Source organism: Pleurodeles waltl, chromosome 8 (assembly GCF_031143425.1).
Source record: "Pleurodeles waltl isolate 20211129_DDA chromosome 8, aPleWal1.hap1.20221129, whole genome shotgun sequence".
In the NCBI taxonomy this organism is placed as follows: domain Eukaryota; kingdom Metazoa; phylum Chordata; class Amphibia; order Caudata; family Salamandridae; genus Pleurodeles; species Pleurodeles waltl.
Genome location: NC_090447.1, coordinates 488,765,796 through 488,790,781, shown reverse-complemented (window position 1 = coordinate 488,790,781; position 24,986 = coordinate 488,765,796). Strand labels below are relative to the sequence as shown.

The 24,986-nt window shown below is 43.0% G+C and overlaps 1 protein-coding gene across 2 annotated transcripts in view; it reads right to left on the bottom strand.

Moving 5' to 3' along the window:
* Window positions 1–24,986, bottom strand: part of GPR45 (G protein-coupled receptor 45) — a 142,764-nt gene that overhangs the window by 108,380 nt on the left and 9,398 nt on the right. The window lies entirely within an intron of this gene.

Sequence of the window (24,986 nt, the reverse complement as noted above, 5' to 3'; positions counted from 1 at the left end):
TGTAGAAATCAACACTACAGAAGAGTTTTTGACACCGTTAAGTTTCGAAATTTTGCACCATGATACAACCATGGGCATATTTGCAAAAAAGTGGCACAATGCAGGGCAGCAAGCGAAGTTACTGCTTTGCGTCTCCTGGATAGAGCACAACTACTTCAGATCACTGACAGAATATCTGAACCTAAAATATTGTGTGGACAGAATATTGAATCAAAAATATCAAGGACCAAAATATCGAGAAGGTAAGTGTAAAAAGATAAGTATAGATTTACTATTCTTATCTCCACATCTACGTACCTTGAAGATGTATATCATCAAGGTACATATATAGAGAGTTATATACAGTAAAACTTTACTTATCTATATAAACTTGCCTTGACGATATTTTTGTCCTCGATATTCTTGACACAATATTTTGTCCCGCAATATGTTTGGTTCTGATGTTCTGTCTAAACTCCACTGCATCGTATCTTCGAAGAAATTGTACAATTCAAATCCCTTCATGAGCTGGGAGACCTTGGGCTTCCTAGTGCCAACGCAGACACCATTGTCCCATAGTCTGTGTTGAAGCCAGGATAGTTTTTTTGTAGGAAGTAGTATCTTCACAAAAACTATTCTTTGAAGCTATTTCCCCCTTGTATTTGTACTGCAGAATGCAGCAGACTCGCAAAGAGGGAAAAAAACATGAAGAAATGAAGATATTACTCCTCATTACGTCATTCTCAGGCAGGCACATAATTTTCGGGCAAACCCATGTCAACATATCTTTGCAAATATGGGTTTGTGCCAAAATCCATGGGTGGATGCATGGTAACACTCATGTACCACCCATGGGATGCCTACCTGATGCAAAGTGAAATTGACATTTGTGTGGCTTTGTAAATACCAAAAAGGATTTTACGTCGGGCTGCAGCAAAAACGTGACACACCCCAATGCAAAATCTTGGCAAACCTGGGCCCAAATGTGTTAGGTTGGTATCAATTTAATAATATATTTTACAAGCTTAAATGAACATTAGCTGAGGAGTTTAAAGGTACAGGAGAGAAGTACTATTCCTAGTTTTGCTCCCTGACTGCTAGCAAGGTGCTACCTAACATGCTTTTGTAACCTGTGTCAGAAGAGGGGCAAACCTACGACAAATCAATATAATAGTACCACTAAGGAAAAGGGAAGCTGGTAATATTACAAAACACTGAGGCCCATATTTATACTTTTTGGTGCAAACCTGCGCTAGTGCAGATTTGCGCCAAAAAGTTGAATGCGGGCTACCGCCATTCCAACACGCCAACCGGGCGCCTTATTTATGGAATGACGGTAGCCGGTGCTGCGGCCTGGTTAGTGTCAAAATAAATGACGGTAACCGGGCAGCGGAGGTGAAGGGAAGACTGGGGGTTGTGCGCCAAAGAATGGTGCAAGTCAGGTTAGAGTAAAAAATATTAGCTCCAACCTGACTAGCGTCATTTTTTGATGCACAACCCCCATGTAAATGAATCCTGTCTTAGCAAAGACAGGAGTCATGCCCCCCTGCCCAATGGCCATGCCCAGGGGACCTGTGTCCCCTGGACATGGCCATTGAGCACAGTGGCATGTAGGGGGCCCAAGTTAGGCCCCCTTATGCCACTTCTACGTAAATAAAATAATACTTAACTCTACTTACCGTACATGGTACCCCAATCCATGGGTGTCCTCCAGGGGTGGGCGAGGGTGGCAGGGGGTGTCCCTGGGGGCAGGGAAGGGCACCTGTGGACTGCTTCCATGGTCAGAGACCATGGAAATGAGCCCACTGGTCCCTTAATGTCTGCCCTAACCCAGGCGTTAAAAAATGACCCTAAACCGATTTAGAGTCCTTTTTTAAGGCCCTCCCCCTCCCGTGGGTCATGTTTGCATGGGAGTATAAAAAAGGCGCAAAGGCCTTAGAGTCATTTTTTGCCCTGGAACACCTACCTTGCATGTCATTAATGCAAGGTAGGTTTCCACTGTAAAAACATGACTCAAACTCCATAAATTTGGCGAGAGACGGGTCTAGCACCAAAGTATAAATATGGAGTTAGATTTGCGCCAGATTTGCGTAAAAAGAAAATTATGCAAATTCGGAGCAAACAGAGTATAAATATGCCCCTGAGTTTGTTGTTTATATGAGACGTTTGTGAATCACTGTTATTTTATAGTAGTAATCAGTGCTTATTTTTTTTTAAAAAAATAAGTGAAATGGCCTACATTTTTTTCCTGGGTGCCTACAACCGTAGTACCAAATGGCACAATTACCAAATACGAATGGTGCAGAGTTTTAATTCCACATCATGCCTCTTTCTTCCACCACCATATACTTCTTGCCTCTTCATCTCATAGCTCCAGGTGTTTTCATCTCTCACTTAGGCACAGTTTTCCCTGTTTCTCTTCCTCCTTATTTCCCTTTTCTTCCTCTTTTTCCCTTGCTCTTGGTCAAAATCTGATGATGACAAATATGTCCTCCTCTACCAAAGCGACTGCTGGTACGCAGCACCTGCACAAATTAAGTACTAATGTAATACAGGTCCATATATGTTGTACTAGGCTCCGTGGCAGTTACTAGAAAGTTAAACGTTTTAAATAATTCTTATTATATTTCAGAAGCTCTGCTCCAACATGTCGAATATTCAGCATTGTAGAGCGATACACTGCACAGCAGAAGCTCTTTGACCGTGTATGACGCAAGCAATTATGAAAGCAGTACAGAGTGTTCCTGCTAGCTGGCAGAATATTCAAAATCAGCTATTCCACAGGGACAAAAATCCAGTTTACAACAAAAAAAAACTCGTTAAAAGTTGTTATTCTGGAGTGTCGTGAAAGGGCACAATGTTTGTGGAGAATACTGTTATTTTTATGAGGCAAAACAGTTCTGACACAGCAGATATTATTTTTACCGCATGGCAGAATTGTTGTTTGCCATTACTTGAAGCTCTGTGGTTTCTATTGCATGCGGTCAGAAAACACAGTACCTACCACTTTTATGGGTCTGATTGTCTCAATTTAGGTGAGAAAAAAATAGAGAAAACATTTGCAAGGGCAAATTCCAATTCTGGCCCATAGAATCAAAATTTGAGGCATTTTACCCTCACAAAAGGAGTTTCTGTTAGCACAAATGCAGGATACAGGCCTTGTGTATGAGAGTGTGGGGTGGGTGTACTGACAAAGTCGATAAATACCCACACTTTTTGTGGTTATTCATAAATCACTTGCAGGGTTTACCCTTGTGATTCGATGAAGTAAGGGGAAGAAGTACCTTTCTCCTCATTGAAGGCATAGGGAAAGGGATTTTTCACAGAGAAAAAAACATTCCTTTGGAGAGTTAAAAAATTTAATTGAGCATATTTCCTCTTGCTGAGGTTCCATTTGATGGACGTTCTGAATCTATTCGCATATGAGTATTACTGTAAATCTCTTCTTTTTATGGGTTTCCGAGAGTACTCCCAAGAATATTTTTAAATTCTTCTCAAATAAGAAAACTTGCTCCAAACGTAGGAACAATTCCATGATAGATAACCTGTGACTTTTCAAATCAAGCCTTGTGAATATGCATGTGTTTGTACCAACCATGGGTGCAAGGTCACAAAGCTAGGAAGCAAGAAGAGCCCTTCACATGATCCTTTTATTACAAATTTTGTTTAAAAAATGCCTTTTTTATAAGAGTCCTAAGTGTAAGTGCTACCAGCAACGTATTCAAATGTCACTTTCTTTGAAAAGAAAAGGCTACAGGAAGGAGAGAGAGAGTGGGCAAAGAAAGAGAAACAGAAGGATAAACAGAAAGAGACATAGACAGAAAGACACACAAAGAGAGGGTGCACGTGCAAGAAAGAGCCTGATACAGAGTGAGTGCCTTATTTCATATTCTTCTTTTAGTGGTGCTCCAGTATCCCCAGTAAGGTAAGATCAGGTCTGCCGTAGGTTTGAATAGAAGAAAGTGTTTGCAGATCATGCTCCTTGCATCTGTGCCCGTATTCATCAGGAAGTCCGTAACATCTCCAAGTTGGATCTCCCAAACTCCCTCGACTCTCGCAGGCAGAATTTTAAGAACACTCCTAATAAATAAGTTTGCCCGAGATATATGTCTGTTAATTGTAGAATATTAGACTGAGGCCACTGTCCAAGCCACCTGTGGTTCACAGATATATGTGGTAACTTACACATAGATACCTGCAGCTATGCACTATTATGAAGCACAGACCTATCATGGAGTTCCAGGACACTGAAAAGGATGAGGCTGCAGCCGCAGATATTTGTGGTGCTGTACACCTTCGAGGTAACTAATAGATATATTATAAATTAAATGCAATTGCATGATATCAGAGTTACCAAGGTAACATGACATTACAAAGGGCATAAAGGACACATACACACGTGTTGGCATCCACACATGCACACACTGACGTACACACATGCATGCGCAGAGACACATGTGCTTTAGGCCTCGTCAGAGTGTACAAAAGCCCTAGAGAAGTTTTCAGTACTGTACACTTGCATAGATATGTATCAGTGTCAGCACACACCAAGCTCCTCCACTCTCCTCATACTCAGTCCTCTCGCTCTTTGCATTCTGTTAGTAGATTGGTAGCAGGCTGGTGGGAAATACAAAATCAAAACCACTGCTTTCTTATAAGACGTTGACCTCAGTTACAAATGTCCTGGCAATTTCTATTGGCCAAGTAAAGAGGGTCCCTGGTCCCGTTAGGATTTCATGGTCTGAGGTAGCTTACGCGAGGACTGCGATTGTCAAAAGGAGCCACAGTCTCTGGGTGAGAATCTGCAGTTTAGTTGTGGAACCTGAGGCACCATAAAACACATAAAAGGGACGTTGTCTTGATACACTTTAAAATCAAACTACCACCCCCAAGTACTTCTAGCTAATTTAGAGAGAAACAGTGCAGCATGATTACAGTTCTTAAAATATTAGCATTTTTCTCAAAATGAAGGTTAGGTCTGGTAGTGCTGCCAGAATCTGCACATATTGTAACCAAGCAATCCGATTCCTTTAGAGTCAAATCGATGTTTCGTTGGCATGGCCCAGTTTTTAGTTAATTAAAGAACTAGTAATGTATTTAAGCTATTTCTTTTCAGTGTGTAGCAGCGTCTGTGTTTAACCGCATAGGGCTACAGAATGCTGACCATACTACAACTACAGAACCAAATCAGAATCCAACTTCTTCTTTGGTGCTCCACATGGCTCCCAGGTTTGCTGTTTCTTTGTTTTTTGCAAAGTGGATTGGCATCCCAATGACCTCTCGACGCAGGGGCAATGGCCTTATATACCCATAGAATAATAGTGAAATGGGTGATGTTTGTGGAACCCCACATTTAACCCTCACATTTGATGACTTAAAAGGACTACGTCTGACACACTACATTCGCTCTATTAAGGGAGTGCTAAAATGTCTTAGGATTGCATCCAAAATGGTGGCTTCATTCTTAAACTGATTGAGTAAATAGATCTTGATCCATCATACTGAATGCAGCAGGCAGATCGAGAAATATCAAGCGGGATGTGTCATCATTTTGCAGTGAGTCCAGTCCTGTCTTTGAGCTGCGCTGATGTCAAAAGCTTGACGGATGCCTCTACTATTAATCCTCCTCTACTAGAGTACTCAGAGAAGGAACCTAACACCAAAAAGTACCTTCACCAGCAATAAAAAACAAACACATTATTAGGTAATGATAAAAAAAAACAGTTTTATGGATAAAAGCCATATATTTCTAGCTGATGGTCTTTATGCAACTAATACTGCTAATGGCCTACCACCCAGGACATATTGTTTGGGTTTCATTTAAAATAAGTTTTCATATTTATTTTGTCCACTGGACAAGTAGGCTCAACTCCTTTATCTCAAGCCTTTTTGCTGCCAGTTTTTATTATCACCGTATGAAGCTATGAAGAAAACTATCTGCCACTAAGTCAAGATTTGTATCCATATGTATATGTTGTTCATATTGGTGTATTTGATTCAATTGTGTAACATCTTTACTATTATGGTGAGAGCAATAAATAAATGTAGTGAACTATCAGCCCACCTTGCATTACTGAAAGTGGTTCCTGTATAAAAACAGGTTTGCTTCTTAATTATACATAAATATCTGCAGGGGAATGAAAACAAGGTTGGTAGATGGTTCTTTTCCAAATGAAATGTTAGATAAAAATTGTAACTTGAAAAACAATGGTTTGCTAAACTATATTGCAACTTTTAGTACCATTTCCCTAAGGCAACATTGAGTAAAACGTTTTTTCTTCACTGCAACATTTTAAATAAAGATTATAAGGAGAGAATCGGTGAAAAAACATTATGGCCAACAATGAAATAAATTAGGGGCCCAATTTATAAAGAAAGTCAGAAAAGTGTACTACCAGATATATGTCATTGCAAAGGTGCAAATTCACAACTTTCATGAATTCAGAAGAGTTTTCAGAAGTAGGCGTGGAAATTTAACTTCTAGCAACCTTTTGTGATTTCCATTTCCACATAAGCAAATACATACAGGTAAATGTTTACCCAAGGTGAGCGATTGCCGAGACGTTTTTAAAGCATGGGCAAAGTGGGCAATTCCCCAGGGCCACCACCTTCTAGAGGCCTCAGGATAAAATGATATTTCTATCACTCTATTTTTGTTATCAAAATCTTTACCCCTCTCTCTGTCTACAAGGTGTTCTTTTTAAGGATTGGTAGCCCATCCATGTATCTGTAATTCAATATTGATTGGCGTCATGCAGACTTGAATTTGCACAAAACGGGCAAAAATTCAAAGTAGTTACGAACAAGGGGCTCCAAACAAAATGTCTGACCCGGGGCCCTGAAAATCCTTAAGAGGAAACTTGTGATTGCAATTTCACTTTCTCAAAAATTTCCTAGAACATTTTCATCCCTGCCCTTGTCAGGAGTAAACATCAAACCTTTTCCATTGAAGTAAAAGATTGGAGAGGATTTGGTGACTACCCTTACACATGTAGATTTGTAGGTATGGACTGACTCAGAGGGCATTCCCGCCCCAAAATTACTACTTCCTTCTTACCTCAGGGTCCTGTTTGTAGATGTGAGGAGAGAAAGCAAAAAACACAACCTTGCTAGAATCCAAACCCTGATATAATATTATCCCTGGAATAATCCGAAAGGCTAATAATAAATCTCTGATTTAGGAAAATGTTGCCATAATTTATCATCTCACTGCATGACACCAAAATGGACAAGTGGATTTCTGAAGCATCGCATCCTTGGGGGTGAATGTTTTGGTAAAATTGTACACCCCATACCTATAGTCAACTGACAAGAGAGAAATAAATTATTTCTGAGGTAACTGAACATCAGATTGAAATACATATCAACATTTAAAGACATAGGGCTTCACTTAAGGTATTGTTGACGGGCGGCCAGCCTATTAAGTTAGTGTAAGTCCTGGCCTCTACTCCCCTGGCAGAGAACTACCCACCATATTCAGGAATCTCCACCTGCTTGTTGTTTATCTCGGCCTTCAGTACTTCTATCAGTGTGGAGAATGCACTGTAGGTAGATCTGAATGAGTATCAGGCACCATATTTTTTGGACCTTTCAGCACTATTTTTGTGTACAACAAAAAAACAATGACCTTGATGCACTTGGAGTCAGTGTAAATTCTCTCTTCCATGGTCTATCCTGTCTTACAACCCTTGACACAAAGCCAGTGGCAGATGAACTGCTAGGTTAAGAGTTTCCATTGACAGAGTCAGCTGAGGTTCCACTGGCAGAAACCTTGTGGTTGTCATATTTCTAAATAGGAAGAGAAGAACCACCAGGTTGGTAGTCATGGCATTTACAATTTTTGGTGGATTCCGGCATCAGACAACCTCTAAATGAGGCTCGGAGTTTATTGGACAGATAGAAAAAAAATATTGCATACAACCAACAGAATTGTCTGGACAAAAATCTTTTTCCTGAAAACAACTGAAAAATAAAGAAGGATGGCTTGTATTGCAAACTTTTCTTCAGCACGTAATTAAATTAAGAACATCATTAGGGAATATCTCAGTATCTTAAATTGTGACCATCTGCTGCATGAACTTTTTCCATACTATCTGAAATATGCTTTTCGATATAGTCATTAATGGAAGGAATATGACTGTGAAAGCGGAGCTATCAAGGGTGGATTTGGTGAGGATTTTTAGCAATATCAAAAGAAAATATTTTTCCACTTCTGAACTATTACAGTACCAATATAATTATTAAAGGGAACAGTGCCAAACATCAACATACTGGCCAGCAAAATCCACTTCATGACTTTTTCACTCTAGAGTAAATGGTGCTTGTTAAATCGAATTTCTAAAATTGGCCAGACAAAGCAGAAAGCCTAGGACCGAAAGACTGAAAAAAATCCAAAATTCATAGGAACTACACAACCTCCTGCAGTCTCCTCTTGCAAGTAACATCAATGAGTTACATATGTTAGAAATGGGGTTTCAGGTTGGCTAGGGTATGCACCTAAGCCAGGCAGAACCTACCACTCTATTAAGGGCAAGTAAGTTACACATCAAAGATAAGCTGTGCTCACCCTCTGGTAGCTTGGCACAGAGCAGTCAAGCTTATACCCAGAGGCAATGTGCAACGAGTTTGCACAACACACTCACACCAGTGATACAATGAATACACCACAAAAGACACTGCACAAAGGATTATATTTAAAAAATGTGTTCTTGGGGGCATGGCCAGCATGCGCGCAGAGTAAGATGTGCAGCGGAGGAGCTCCGGGTCCCGGGGACAATAAAACATTGTCCTCTGCCGTACCAGACCCAGGAGCTGCATTTGCCCAGCGGAAAGGAGCTGGGGAAGACGAGGTGGGCCTGCTGCTGGCAAGGGGAGCACCCGAGAAGCCAGTGGACTGAGGAAAAATGCCGTGACCTGGCCTAGCTGGAGCCACCATCTTGGCAGGCAGAGTCACGGGTGCCTGACCGGCGGGCCGCAGGGCTGGGAGCTGGAGCCGCAGACCCCAAGTGAGCGGGCCCTGGGCGGCCGGTGGAAGGTGCTCGCTGGTCGGCGGGGGCCCGGCCTGCGTGGATCTGCTGCCTCCCCGTGCATCAGCCTGCAGGACCTGCGCTTGAGCTGGCTGGGCCGGAGGCCTGACAGATACCTCATGAACACAGGTGCTTAGTGGCGGGATGCCAGAGCGACGGAGCGAGAAGGAGGTGCCGGCTGGAGACGCCACCGGAGGGCCTAAAGGTGAGCCAAGCTTGGGGGAGACTCGGAGGGGGCCCCAACAGAGGACTGTGGGTCCGTTGAAGATTGGACTGATTCTGGGCCCCCCTGGATAACCTACTAGCAAGGCGGGTGTGGGGCAGCTGGAAACAGGTGTGGCCCTTCAGCGCTGGGGGGGAGCTGGGCGGTTGTACCCGTATTTGAAGGGTCCCCCCTCTTCTCTGCCTGTTAGGAGTGTGGCCTGCAGTGCTGGAGTGCAGTGAGGACAGAGACAAACCTGCACCGGCAGGGAGCACATAACCTGGGCACAGCCAAGGGGGTTTTCCTGGGGATCACTTGTAACATGCCATGCAGTAAGGCTACGAGGGAGACCCCTATTAACGCCATGTGGACCAAGTCCCCGGGAGCCACCACGCATGCAAAAAGTATGCTCCAGATGGGGTTGGAGGCGGCGGGCCCCCCTACGCCCATAACGCAGGACTATATGAACCACTTCCTCCAAGAAATAAGGACAGAAATTACATCCCTCAAAGACAACCTCAAATCCTGCATCCAAGAAGTATAGAAAGAGGTGACTGAGGTTGGCGAGAGGGTGGATGACCTTGAGCGCACTGTAGACGCACGAGCAGAAGATCAGGAAATGCTTTGGAGGCGCATGGCGACATTGGAAGAGCAGCACATTGAGTTCCAACTCAAGCAGGAAGATTAGGAGAACAGAAGCTGCCAAAATAATGTCCAAATACATGGGGTGCCCAGGGGTGAGGAAGGAACAGACATTATGACCTACATAGTGGCCCTCTTGTGTGTGGACTGGGGGGATCCCTCACGGCCACTGTTGTTACCTGACAGAGCCCATCAGGTGGCGATTGGGCCGGGACGCACCAATGCCCCCCCCGGACATCCTGGCTTGAGTACACTACTATACATAAAAAGAAGCCATCATCCAGGCGGCGTGACAGAGCACCGGCCTAGAGTACCAGGGGCACAGGATTCAAATATATCATGACCTCGCCATCACCACTTTAAGGAGACACAATGACCCCAAGGCTGTAACAGACAAGCTCCGTACATTAAATTTTAAATATCAATGGGGTCATCCCTTTGCCATCATCTTTGAATGGGAGGGTAAGAGACAAGCACTCCGTTCGCTTGTTGAGGTGAAATGGCTGCTGTGTCTCCCTATATCAGAGGAAGCCAGGCCCTACTCCCAGTGGGAGAACTCCACCTATGATCTGCTGAAGCCCACCTGGACCACAGTGGGGAGGAGCTGCCCAGACAGGAGCTGGTTGGCGACGTCCTCACAGGACACGAAGAGAGACATTATACTGCACCTGCGGAACATGAACAAACCACCTTGGCTCACGTGGTCCGGCGTGCTTCCCACTGAAGAGGACTGCCACTCTGATGCCTTGTAGTGGTCTGCTCCTGGACCAGGATCTTTGCAGGTTGGTACTTACCTGCCTGGCAGCACTGGCCCCCGGGTGCTCCCCAGAGCATCCTCTGTACTCTTGAATGAATGTCACAACAGCTCTAAGTAGCGCTGCTGCCTTGCCCCAGATACCTCGTCCTTCTGGGGGCTGACACCTCCATGGAGAAGCTTGTGACTCTACATGGCTCCCCAACAAGGACGGATATATCAGTTGGGCCCCGCTGGCCTAGACTTGTTTTTGAATGTCGTTCTCATCTGTTACTTTTCAGGTCTACACTAGGCCATTGGGATGTGAGGGGAGACACACGGTTCTATCAGATACGCGAGGCAAGGGCAGAGGGGGGACTATGGCCCCCAAATGGGCAAGCCAGCACCCCAGAAGTAGGCACAGCAAACACCCACCCACTTCCAGATGAGTAATTGGGGGGCATGAAACTATTATCTCTAAATATAAGGGGGCTCAACTATCCAAAAATGTGCAATCAGCGGTGGCGATATATTTTCTAAAATGACCCCAATGATGTTTTCCTTCAGGAGACATATATACGCGGGATAGGCAGGCTGGCCCAACCAAAATACCTTGGGTGATATTGGGCATATACGGGTACCAAGACCCTGAGGGTGGACATATTCTGCAAACCACACCTTAGCACACACATCACAAACATTATCAGGGACAGAGAAGTACGGTATCTGACCATACAACTACAGAAAGGTTCTGAACGCCTCACCCTGCTTAACATATATGCGCCTAACATAGCTCAGGATGCCTACCTGCGCCGCGTACTGAAGTCTCAACTGGAGGGACTTGGGGGGGACACTATAGTGGCGGGGGACTTGAATATGGTGTGGTACCCTGAACTGGACTGACACACTAATGCACAGCAGGTGACAGGAGCCATGTCCGCACAGCTAAAGCGAGATATACTAGATCTAGGACTTACAGACATCTGGCACTATCTGCACCCAGACACGCAAGACTACACCTTTTACTCCCATGTCCACGCCACATACTCCCGCATAGACTACCTCTTCCTCTCGCATAAGACCCTACAAGCACTTGACACCATTGCAAATCTCGGACATATCCATTTCTGATCATGCACACATAGAAGTGGTATGGTCTCTGCCCAGCGGGGCCCAAAGTGGACCCCCGCAGTTGGGGGCTCCCAGCGAGGTTGCTGAGGGACACACTAGACGTAGCCGAGATATGAAAGGGCATTAATGACTACTTCATCTGACGTCACATAGGATAGGCATGCCTAGCATAACACATAGATATCAAATTGGAAATACACTACTTGCCTAAAAGCAAGTGATAACACTCCTACGGTACATGACATGAATACTGTATTGTTGTTTCCTGTTGGTTTTCTGTGTTGTACACTACTCCCTCTCCCCTATGTCCCTTTGTAGGAACATGCAATTTGGAGGGTACCTAACATGATGTGCAACTATTTGCGTTTCAGTACATAAGAATATGCCACTCAAGATTCAACATGTGTATACATTGATTTTCCTCAGTGCACAGCTGTGGGCTTTTTCTTTCCCTGTTAAAACTTAATATAGAGATTCTACACAGAAAATTGGTTCTTATATTGTAAATATATACCATAGCTCAACAAGGGTATTGACCATAAGTACTGTGCATATTGTGCAGTTACTAAAATAGTACTCATTATCCTGATAACACAAGAATTAACCTGAGATGTGTCATGAGATCAGTAAATATTTAGAGCATGAATTGCAGCAGGCTAAGAAATAACCCCACAGAAATCATCATGTCACCATAAATGCATGAATCACAAAATATCACTAAAAGAACATAGTATGCAGGTCACCTGCACTGCTGTTATACTCTTTCTGGTAACTTCCTGCGAGCCAGGTAGAATTATGGATGTAAGGCACCCGAGCACTGGGGCGCCTACTATCTATAATATGGAAATATTATGGTTTCCCAACAACAAGAAAGTTATTCCTAAAGGCGGCTCTGCACTGCTGCCAGGGTCCTCATCCGAGGTTTTCCCCTTCCAATGGCAGAGCCGGCCAGTGCTCATTCTGTGAGTAGGTCCTCCAGGGGAGGGGGCACCAGTATGCAGATGCGGGAGAAAACTTTGCTACCAACTCCCAAACCCAGCTGCCTGTGATCGGATGGTGCAGAGGCAAGGAGACAGTATCTTCAACTGGGTGAGGCGCCCTGGGCTGATGCCCACACAAAACTTGGGGCGGGCTCCTGGAACATTCTCCATTGCTTGGCGCGGCCCCTGCTTCTCTTCCGGATGTTGTTATACACTGTTGAAAACTACTCTCCTGGGTGACGTGGATATGTTGGCGACTGCACCTCGTCCTCCTCTGATGCCTACAGAGTTGCCCTTGCTACTTGGCAATGTGCCCTATGAGGCTAGGACTCACATGATGTGTCGGGGTTTCTGCCGTCCCAGTGAACACGGCACGGGGAAGTACCATCCATGCTCGACTCACGCTGCAAAATCCAAATCGTGGAGAGCTCGACTCATGCTGGCCACAAAAGGAAAAGGACTGAAGACAGCGCTCACCATGCGCTAATTTTTGAGAATGTAGTGAAAGTGTAAATTGCTCACCGTGCACTAGCCATGACAATAAAGTGCTCCTCATGTGCTGTGAAGAACCAGAACACCCGGCACACGCTACTTTTTGGTGAGAGGGAATTTAAAAATACACCACACACCACACTGGATAGGGGAAGCCAGGAGTAGAACACAGCACTCCCAACATACTAGATCCACTGGGAGAACATTTGGGGGGGCAGGCAAACAGTGGTGAGGAGGCAGACCAGCACAGCAAAATCAGCAATTCCAAAGGTGATACCTCCTGGCAGTCCCAATGTGCCTTATCAGAACAGAGTCAGGGAGCAGTTGGCAGCAGGGCAACAAACAGAAAAGCAATTCAGGGAGTCCTTTATGCCACCCAACAAGTAGTATGCAGTAGTTCAACAGCAGAAAAGCAGTTCAGATGAGTCCTTTGTGCATTACAGCAGTCCTTGTGACAGAGGTTCAGTCCCAGTTTCAAAAGTGCCATAAAGATAAGGGTTCAGAGCACCTGTACTTATACTCAAAAATGTATTTTTTCAAGGGGTGATTTCAAAGGAACCCTTATCAAGTGTAACACAACCTCTTTCAACCCAGCCCTGGCTCCAAACATCAGTAGGGGGTAAGTCAGCCCTTCGTGTGAGGGCAGGACACTGCCTATTGACATGTAAGGTGTAACAAATTCTCCCTCTCCCAGCCCAGGAAGACTATCAGTATGGAGACAGATGCCTCTTCTGTCACCACACCCAGCCCTTCCTGTGTGGTGAATGTATGGAAAGTATACACAAAGTGTAACTGTCTCTCTGCCATAAACGTGGATTGGGGTCAGGCTGAAAAGCACATTGAGTTATAATCACAGAGAAGTGCCCACTTTTCTAAAAGTGGCATTTTTAAAATAGTAATGTAAAATCCAACTACACCATTAGGCAGGATCTCTCACTACCATTCCAAACATATCAAACATGCCTGCGCTACACACTTTTCAGATCGGAAACTACCACTTAACAATATATAGCAGAATTCCCAGTGCTAGCCTATGAGAGGAGCAGCCCTCACAGCAGTGAAAAACGAAATAGGCTGTTTGTCACTACTAGGACATAAAGGTACATGTCCTACCTTTTACATACACAGCACCCTGCCCATAGGGCTGGAAAGGGCATACCTTAGGGGTGACTTAGGTGTAGCAAAAGGGGAGTTTGTGCCTTGGAAAGTAGTTTGAAATGCCAAGTCAAGGTGGCAGTAAACTGAGCATGCAGGTACTGTAGTGGCAGGCCAGAGAAAGGTTTGAAAGGGTACTTCTGTAGGTAGCGCAATCAACACCACAGGCTGACTAGTAGCATTTAATTTACAGGCCCTTGGTATATGTTATACCACTTTACAAGGGAATTAAATATGCCAAACATGTGTAATTCAATCATACCATGTTTTAGGGGAGAGAGCACATGCACTTTAGCACTGATTAGCACTGGTAAAGTGCCCAGAGCCCCAAAGTGAACAAAAAGAGGGTCAGAAAAATAGGAGGAGAAAGGCAAAAAGTTTGGGGAGTAACCCTGCAGAAAGGGCCATTTCCAACAACTTATATCATCAAACAAATGACATTTAAAATGTTAGTGGTTTTAACATTATACTACAAGGTCATATCTGTAATGAACATCTAAAATAATGATAATATTAATGAATTAACCACCTGAATATGGTCTCAGGGAGAATTCGGGAACTAAGTTGTTTCCATTGAGCAGCACAGTCATTTCATATTTAGTCACTTTTATCTCATGTTCTTGTTATTTTATTTTTATGTGAAGATTTGGATTAAAAACGTAAATTAACGATGGAGGCTCTATGTTTGAATTTGCATATGTCATGTTATTGACATGATGAATTCGGAGTTCTGTGCATCGATGATGGCAGGTGAGGACACTGAGTCAGCTAGTGCCTAGTGTCTTTTCTGATAAACTAGGGGAATTCAAGTCAGCAGACTACTTTTTAATGTCACACCAAATAAATATGTACATCAAATGCTTAAATGCCTTATTTGACTATATACTAAAGTACTTGTGAGTGTTCCAAAGAACATGCATGGAATCTTATCTGGTCTTATCCAAGTTCTGGTTCTTTATTTTCTTATTTGAGTCAACTTGCCAACATGTGTTTCACCTAACATCATCACATGAACTTCATTAAGGCTAGGAAATCCATACATAATAAAACTGCCATAAACATTATGCACCAAAATTCCATCACCAAAAATCAAACGAAACCAATTCTGTGGCTTATGCTGCAGGTTTACAGTGTCAACAAATCTCACAAGTTCAATCCACCCAAGTTTCTCAACGTAAGGTGGAAAGACCCATGCAAACTTAATTGCATAGTACATCATCATTTAAATGGTTGAAATGTTGTAAATAATTCCAAAGTCATTGAGACAGACAACACTTTGCTAATTGAGTATTGGTACAAATAAGGGTCATAATCGGCATCCAATTCAATGACATACACATAAACTTCCTGTGAAGTGTTGCATTAAGAGTGGATTCTTAAAATGAATACAAAAGTAATAAGTGAGTATCCCCAGATAAAATAAGATTGACACTATATACAAGGTGCTTTCGGATATGCATTAGGATTCGATTTAACATCTATGGTAATGTTTTAAACTAGTTAGCAATTTTTGTTGTAGTACATTTTATTTTACTTCGAGACCGATTAAATTCAGGGAAATCCCCTTGCCATTTGAGAGTTAATTCAAACGTGAGAATTTTCCAATCTTATTTTTTTGTTACTGGAGTGTCTTGCCAGATCCAACATTTCCTGCTGATGAGAGGGGATGCCTCAATACTGAATGCTCATAATTGGGGGTTTTCAGAAGAATTGAAGATCCTAGGCATCTGAGTGAGACAGATTCTCAAGGCGGCGGCCTTTAAATCGATTAGCTGAAAAGAGTCATGCCATATATCATGAATTGAAAGTCTAAGACAAAGTCAAGTGTATCTTTGATTGATTGTCGGTTTGGGCCTACCAGATTATACAAATTAGGCCTCTGGTGCCCCAACATTGACCAGCAAGATCCATTCCAGTCAAGGGGGCCTGCTTGACATTTTTTTTCCACAATTCCACAATCAAACTTGCAAGGTGGCAGGTTTTTTTTCGATAACCAAAAAAACATGCCCGTGGCGTTTTGAACTATTCTCCCAGTGCGCTGGGCATATTTTTATTATTTTCTTGCCTGAGAACCACATGTCATGCATGGTGGTCTCAGGCAAGTAAATTCATGGCTAGGTGGTCCCTGCAAGTAGAGCTGTCATTCCAAAGCACTGCAACCAGCTGGCCAATGGCAGATGGGCTGAATGCAAGTCGTTTCCAAAGACAAAGCCAGGGGAGGTTTAGCTATCTAAAACCAGGCTATGCTCCACCCCATTTCAAGCCAGTGACACCTTGTTCTATTTTCCCACTGCAAATACATGTTGCTTTCTTTTTTTAGAAATATGCCCCTCCAACACTCATGGCAATATTTTTTGTCATTGACAGAAGGCTCCTCACAATATGGAGCAGCTGCTGCATTAAAGGCTGGTCCCCACACAAGCACTGACAAGACCAGTATGTATGGCTTTTAATAGTAATAGATGCTGAAAAACACAGAAACACAGACTCTTCTTAGGCACTCATTATCAGAGGCTCATACCTCCCATTACCATGTTAACAGGCACATCTTGAATAAGGAGGTTCGTGAAGTTACTGATAATTCCACATTACTCAGAGGACTCTTATGCTTCAGCTCAGAATCCCCATTAATTCTGCAGCCCGACGTTAGAAGTGCAGAATTAACTCAAGCATCTGGGGACTTCCTAATGAAGCCCTCAGTGTCCGACTCTCTTTCCTCGAGAACTATTTGGTTTGGCCTTTTACAATGTATAACGTTAGTGTGATGATTACGAAATAAAAGTTGGTAATTGTTTGTGCTACGATTGTGGATCGCACCTTAACCTTTCTATTCCCCAACTTGTTGCCACATTATATTCCAAGTTTCCAAGTCTGTCTTTCTGCTCCCACACTACAATTGCATTATTGAGAGGGAAACACAGCTAAATAGATATCAAAGCAGATAGCGGCCTCCGGTTCGTTTCATCAGCCTCTTTCCATGAGCAAAACAGCTCCATCACTCTGGTTAGTTTCTAAGGGGAAAATTTATGGAAAAGTGGCGCATCATAAATGATGTGCACTGCAAAATTCCTGATGCACCACTTTTCTACCGCCCCATTGTGTTCACCTAACAACAACATGTTTGCGCCGTCTTTACTGTACGGCGCACCATGGTGGTTGTGTCCACATTAGCGCCATAATTTATGGCGCTAATGAGGCGCTTTGCAATATTAGCGCCCGCTAATGCAGCAAAGTACAGGTAGGCCCATTGTTTTGAATGGGAGCATCATCTTAATACCTGCTTTAGGCAGGAGTCAATAATGATGCTAAAAATGGCGCAGTGAAATCTAGTACGTTTGACTGCACCATTTTTCTGGGTCTCCCTACATGGGAACGCTCCCCTTGCATAAATTATGTCTGTCCCAGGCATAATGTGGCGCAAGGGTTTATAAAGTGGCACAATGCTTGCATTGTGACACTGTAAATATGTGCCTGAGAAATGGCACCTTAACGCCACATTTGTTCACACAAATGACGCAAATGTGGCACAAGGTGGCACTAGGGGCATCATAAATGTGCCCGTAAGCCTGTTTTTGCTCTCACAACATTACAATATCTTCAATATGTAGAGTGACTGTGTGTCACAGTATTGTGGTCAAAATACTGACCCACAAAATAATCTGTGGCCATAACCTTGAGTACCAAAAAATGATAAAGTTAAGGGTAGATTTACTATTAGTAAATCCAACATGGTGCTGATCTGGGTGCTGATACATTTGGAGGCCTAAAAAAACAGTTATACTCTGGTTCAATACCGTTGCAAAACACTTAAATAGGAACTGTTTGAAAACTAGGACCACTGTCCCCACTTACTTTGCCCATTCCTCAACCTTCAGTAACGAAACCGACTGCACTTTGTCTCCAGGTTTGTCTTTGCTTACACAGCCAATAGAGTTACTTTTTAATACTATAAACTTATATTGTGACAATTATGAAATTTTGTTTGGTGTTTAATTGCATTAAGGTTTTGGATGTTCACCTAACCTGCTATACACATTGCCTGTTACAACATTACAAACTCTAAAGTTCTGACTTAGAGGCGAGCTGGAATAGGACAAATGCAACGAGTACTACACAGACGTTCATGCAGGCCTCCTCTTTGTGGCCATGCTTTAGACGAAGAGGAAAGTAGTGTGTCGAGTGGTAGAGTTGCCACCGGCACCGCCATAACGGAGGCATAATGTTAGCTGAAATACTATAAGGCAGGTCACCTCTCTTAGGGTGGGTGGCTGGTCACTATTTCTGATGGCGTTGATTCTTTCTCAGAATCACCATGTGAACAATGGCAGTCTTGCACAGAAACTACAAAACCTTTAACCAAATGTGCTTGAAGAAAAATCCCGGCATGTCAAGGAGATATTTTTTAATGTGAGTTTTGGAAATGTCTAACATCGCTATGGAGGGCGAAGGGGTGAAAAATGCTGCTAATCCCCAAATAACAATGGGAAATCTACAATAAGTTCAAGATTCTGCCAGCCTTGATTTGAGTACCAAAGTCTGTGACATTTAATGAGCCAATATGTAGTTCTGTAAAATATCCAATGACCAAAGATCATTCTCGAACCAAAATTCAAGTTTTGAGATTCAAATAATAAATAGATAAAGAATGCATAGGGGTGTACAAAAATAAAATAAAAAGAAGGCAACTAAAAAGAGTTGCATAACTACATCTCCTGAACAAAACAACGAATGTTCATTGAAAATGGTATAGCTGTGTATCATTATAAACACTAAAAGTCTTTGATATGGGCTTCTTCCGATCACCACGCAAATTATATTGCATCTACAGTCAATTAGGGAAAAATAATCATGGTTTTGACGTTCCTGGACATGCAAGCAATCACCGTAACTAGCCAATTTTAGACATTTTTAGTTTCTACAATCTACTGACCATAATTGTGAGTGTTTTTATGTAAATATGTAGCTACAGATAAGTAGGTATTGAAGGCAGACAGAGTTGCGGGCTCATTTAACCTGTTAATTTCTATTCCTGCTGTTATACAACCACTTAGGTTGCAGGTATGCCTCATCTCCCTACACCTAGGACTACAAACAATCATCTGTACTGGTGGATTGTCCACAGTATTAACTTCTGTCTTCGAACACATTTTCCTGAAGAATGGGTTCTGCCAATCAGGATCTGGGAATTTAAACCTAAAATACATGTTTTTGTCAATCTAAGTTGTAAAACAAATTGTGCCTAAGGCTGCAAGAATGGTCCAGCCACTTCAACTTTAGCAAACATGTAGCCCTAAAAAATAATTACCAGAGGTATCAAATGCAAAAAACGGCACTTAAATTTGAGGCCCACTTTCAGTTGGAGACACGAGCCCAGTGACTATCCTGCCTAAATACCTCACCTCAATTATAGATATTGTCTAAAAATAGCTAGTAACCAGACACTGAAAATTAATTCAGATGTATGTGAAAATACCATGCTTCTTATTCTTGAGATTAATGCATCATACGGGGAATTTGCACCAATCGATGTCCTGTATTAGCTTCTTGTTTGATGCTGTGGTTGGGAAACATTACTTAAAAACATGCGTTTTAGCAAAATATCAGTGCAGAAATATCTTTTAGACAGAATGTTCATATATCATGCCACCAACCTGGAGAAGGACTACAGCACACATACCAGAACCACAGGTCGACTCAGTCTCCATTCTGCAATGGAAAACTTGAACCATGAGGAAGACAACCAGAAAAAAACGACAAAGCCATATTGATGACACACTGAGCACTATACAAGAGCTAATAATAAAAATATGTGTTTCAAATTTGAATATAGAAGTTCAGGTACTCGTTACCCAAAAGTACCTGTTAGTTACTGAAAGGTTCTGGCACTAACATGCCTTTTGCTCAACAGATGTTAACTGATGTTATTTAAAATTATCTAATGGAATATGTGAGTCTCAACAGAGATGTGATGATTCTTGTACCGAACGTTTAAAAGGTTTGAAAAAAAATGGTATTGCAGGCGTGCTGAGAAGTGCAGGTACTATCCATATATTCAGTACCTGAGACTACCTGCCCGTTTCAAGCATAGTAATATTGAAACACACACCTCAGCCTACCGCTTCTCCAGAGACAATAAAGTCAGATATTTAAGAAAAGGCTTCACTTAATTCTGTAGCTATCATTGAAGGTGTATACTCAGAATTCTCACATATTGGGCAAGAGACACTGAAGAAAAGCCTTTTTTGTCTGCTTTCATGGAGTCTCACACTTAGGAATTACAGTCTTCCAGATTCATAAAGCCTTGCTCTAAAAAGTGAGAAAACAGTAGGCCCAGATGTAAATTTATTCTACTCAATCATAATCTTGGATAAACTCTGACTATTTGATAGTGACTATCCATGCTAAATTTCTCTTTGGCTCATAATTGGGATGATCACTTATTTGTTGATCAAATGTTAGTTAAATGCTTATATATTGTGTAATGCTACCCACTAGGGGTTTCCAGGCACTTTTCTTTGCAACAGATAAGTATATCTGGCTCAGGTGATTCAAAACAGCCACATCTTTATGTGTCTGTGAAACGTTGGCAGAGAGGTGCAAGATCTCAGGTGTTCTGACTGACAGTTCCAAAACTTAGGGCTCATGAATGAAAAAGAACAACCTCCCATGAAATTGATTTTAACGTTAGGAATAGGGCACAGGGAGAGAGGTTGCTGGAGCGCAGATAGTGATATGTTTTTTTCAGACCGATAATATGGAGGGGAGCGATGCCTGCCCTGACTTTGAAGACATAGCACAAAGCCTTGAAATGGACTTGCTTTTCCACTTCTAGCCAGTGCAGCTCGTGGCGGAGAAGAGTAGCTGAGGCATGTTTTAGCAGTCGGTAGATCAGCCTTCCAGCTGCATTCTGACGCACCTGCAGATGTCTCATGGAGGCTTTATCAGCCCCCAGGTATAAGATGTTGCCGTAGTCCAAGTGGGATTGAATACGGATGACGGTTCTTTGGGGCAATGTAGGGAGCATCCAGATGAATTTCCTTAGCCATTTCAGAGTGGCAAAGATGATTCCAGATACCTTTGCCATCTGTGGCTTCATGGAGAGCTAATTATCATTCAGGAAACCTAAGTTCTTGACTTTGGGAGTGGGGTAGGAATCCTCTCCAGCACCACTGGCCAGTGCTGTGGCCCAAGAGTCTCGTTTTTTTTCCAAGGATCAGCACCTCAGTTTTGTCGCCATTAAGTTTCAGCAAGTTGTTATTCATCCAGGAGGCTACCTGAACCAGGCAAGAGTTCAGAGAAACAGAGCTGTGGCCCTGAGCGGATAATAATCAAAAGATGATTTGCATATCATCGGCATAGGTAAAAAGGTAAGAAAGACCACAGCACTCTACCGGCTCGGACAGAGGGTGCACATAGATATTGAAAAGAGCAGGGCTTAGACCAGATCCATGAGGAACTCCAGAATTCACAGCATGCTTTTCTAGAATTTTAGACATAATAGGGAGCAAGGAGATAGGTCTATAACTAGACCAATTGTCAGGATCTAGGTTAGATTTCTTCAGAAGAGGAAGAACCATGGCATGCTTCCATGCCTGAGGAGTACAGCACTCCTACGGCGAAAAATTGAGGCGTTTTACCAGGTGACGCAAGATGTGTGGAAATAAGTGGCCGAGCTTGGCGGGGGAAAGGGATCCTTTGGGGAACTCGATCCTATAGATTGTGCAAAAGACACAAATTTAAACAGATCCAGAGTATCCCACGAGACCAGAGTATAGTGGGTAGGAGAAAGGAAGACCAGGCCCGAAGTGTCCAAATCAGGAAGCGGCAGAGCGATATCTGTCTGAGAAGGGTCTCCACTTTCTCTCAACAAAGATTGCTGAATATCCTGCACATGCCCATGAAAAAAGATGCCAAATCCTCACATTGAACCTGGGATAGTGAAGCTGCCAGGGCAATCCTGTCACGATCAGAAAGCTCGCTAACTATTCTGAAAAGCGTTCTAGGACAGTTATAAGTCAAGGTAATCTGATCATAGAAGAGAGCGGTGAAGACCAATCTACATTGGCCATTAATGTTCTTTAGTGCCAATTTATATTTGCGCTTAGCAGTGTCATCATATCTAAGTCTCCAGAGCCTCTCCTACCACTTAAAGCTGGTTTTCATAGCCTGTAGTTCCTCTGTATACCATGGGGCTGGTGGGTGAAGTCTGGCAGCACAACAGATTTTCAAGAGCAGGACGTGAGCTAAGGAACTGCGCAGCCACTCATCCATTCCAGGGTAATCAACCTTGATGTCTACTCCTAGGTTAGGGATCGAATTCCTCAACTGACTATTAAGGGCGTTGATGTCCAGCTTTGACCAAGTCCTAGCATTGTTCCAATGTTTATTCCTCTACCTAGCGATGCCAGATTATCTAGGTACTGTAAGAGGAAGAGCTAGAAGATCTGACCAGAGGAGAGGTACCAAGGGAAGAGAACAAAGGTTTATTATGTCTGAAAAAATGGATCTAGCAAATGCCCTGCTTGGTAAGTGTGGGTACAACTAAGAAGATTCAAATTCAGAGCTCACAAATCTTCAATAGGAGTCTGGCCAGAGCTGCAAAGAGGATGCCCTTGATGGATATTCATATCCCCCAGCACTATAAAATTGGCTGACCTCAGGATAAGAGGGGCTAAAAGATCGGGTGGAGACTTGACCAGCAACCAGCATTGCCAGGTGGACGATAGATCAAAGCGCCAGAAAGGATGAATTTGGGAGAAAGTTCAAGCACAAAATATACAGCCTCAGAAAGTGATAGGCAGAGCTTGTATTTTGCATATATATGTATCTTTAAATACTATTGCTAATTCACCACCTTGTCTGTCCTCTTTACCTCTCCTTACAATAGAATAGTTCGGCAGAGAACTGAATACACATCCGGCCTGGGCACGTCATGAAGACAAGTTTACACGATTAACAAGGTGTCTGGGGCATGATCCTCTAAAGAATTAGAGATACAGTTAATGCGGTAGTGAGCGAGTATTAAAGTTGAAAAGGAGAAACTCACTTTCATGCCTAATATCAGGCACAGAGGTTTCCCCAATCTATGGGGTATCACAAAGGGAACAGCTAGGAGGTGCCTGCACTCTTTCATGCGACATCAAATCGAGAGATCCTCGGAAGCCCTCTAAGCAGGGGGTTTCAGTGCTTTTAACTGCATCTCTGAGAAAGAGATTCTGTTGGAACCAAAAGAGACAGGACCCCTGGACCCTTTTGGGCGTGGACGGGCACAGATGGGGTTCCCTTCGGCGCGCATTCAGCATGATCCCTGGTTCGAGTAGTTCGAGCAGCTACATGTACTGCGCTGCCAACGACAATTGCGTCACTTTAGAAATTCCATGGAGTTGGTATAGTGTGTGCCTTTTGTGCTTGAGGGCAAACCTTCCACACAGTCTCCATACGGAAAGCCAGTCATGCCTGATTCAAGTAAGACTAGTGGTAATCCTCATGGGAAATACGCAATTTCGACTACCCCTAGAAATCAACTTCTGCATGTTTGGAGTAAATTAGCAATTTTATGGATTTACAAACATCCAACGGAGTACTCCTGGAAACCCATGACAGTTGTATATCGTCCTACGAGCAATGTTTACTCATGCAGATTTTCCGTGTGTTACACTTATGCATGAGTTGTTGTTTTTTTCAAAAAGTTTTTCTCTGCGGAAAATCAATGTTTGCCACCTCCTCAGAAAGACGCATGAAATTTGGGCCCGCTCCCTAATCATTTCTAGCATAGAAAACATTTTTTTCTTTATCAGCAAGTTTACAAGGGTTTCCAAGCTAGAAACATCCACGAACAATCATTGCCCACACACTTACGAGTCTGCATAAGTTTCATGCTTTTTGCATGCCACCTTGCCTGCACAACTAATTCCCCGCTCTTAACGTAAACTCCATGCAGATATATCGCCATAGTAACTTAAGTGAACTTTACAGTTGTAAACTGTCACTTATCTTTATTCTGTAAATGTGTAATGCAGAATGAAAAATGCATTTTTGTTCGTTTGAATAACACTTAACTTAGCAAAAAGTCTGTGAATCTTCTCTACATTTTCAATTGGTTTCACATCCGTTTCCGATGCAAAATCCACAGACCTAAGTCTTATGAAACATGAAACATTGAGATCTTCGTAGTGGGTTACTTGTGTACAACTGAATGCTGCACATTCATTCACAATAATAGTTAAGTGCCCTATAGAAAACCTTCACAGTAACCAAGCGCTTTCTTTTATTTATAATTGACTGGCGAGCTGAGTCGGAATGTTCACTGGGAGCATAGCATCCTAAAGTGCGAATTAACAAGTATGCATACGCTGCACGAATAATTTTCATGATTGAAAAGGGTACAGGAACAGCAATATTGAGAATTAAAGCTCTCCGCCCCCCTTAGCTCCAACTCACTCACACACACACACACACACACCCTCGCTCCTCAGCAGGCACCTGGAAAGTAGCACATGGCATTTTTTAGAAATACGAAATCACACACAGGGCTAAATCTAAATCAAAACACGATGACGCTGACAACACGACAAACAGCTCTGATAGTGTAATAGCGGGGGCTTGAGAGCAGAGCGCGCCGCTTCGAGACCCTCTCCAAATGACAG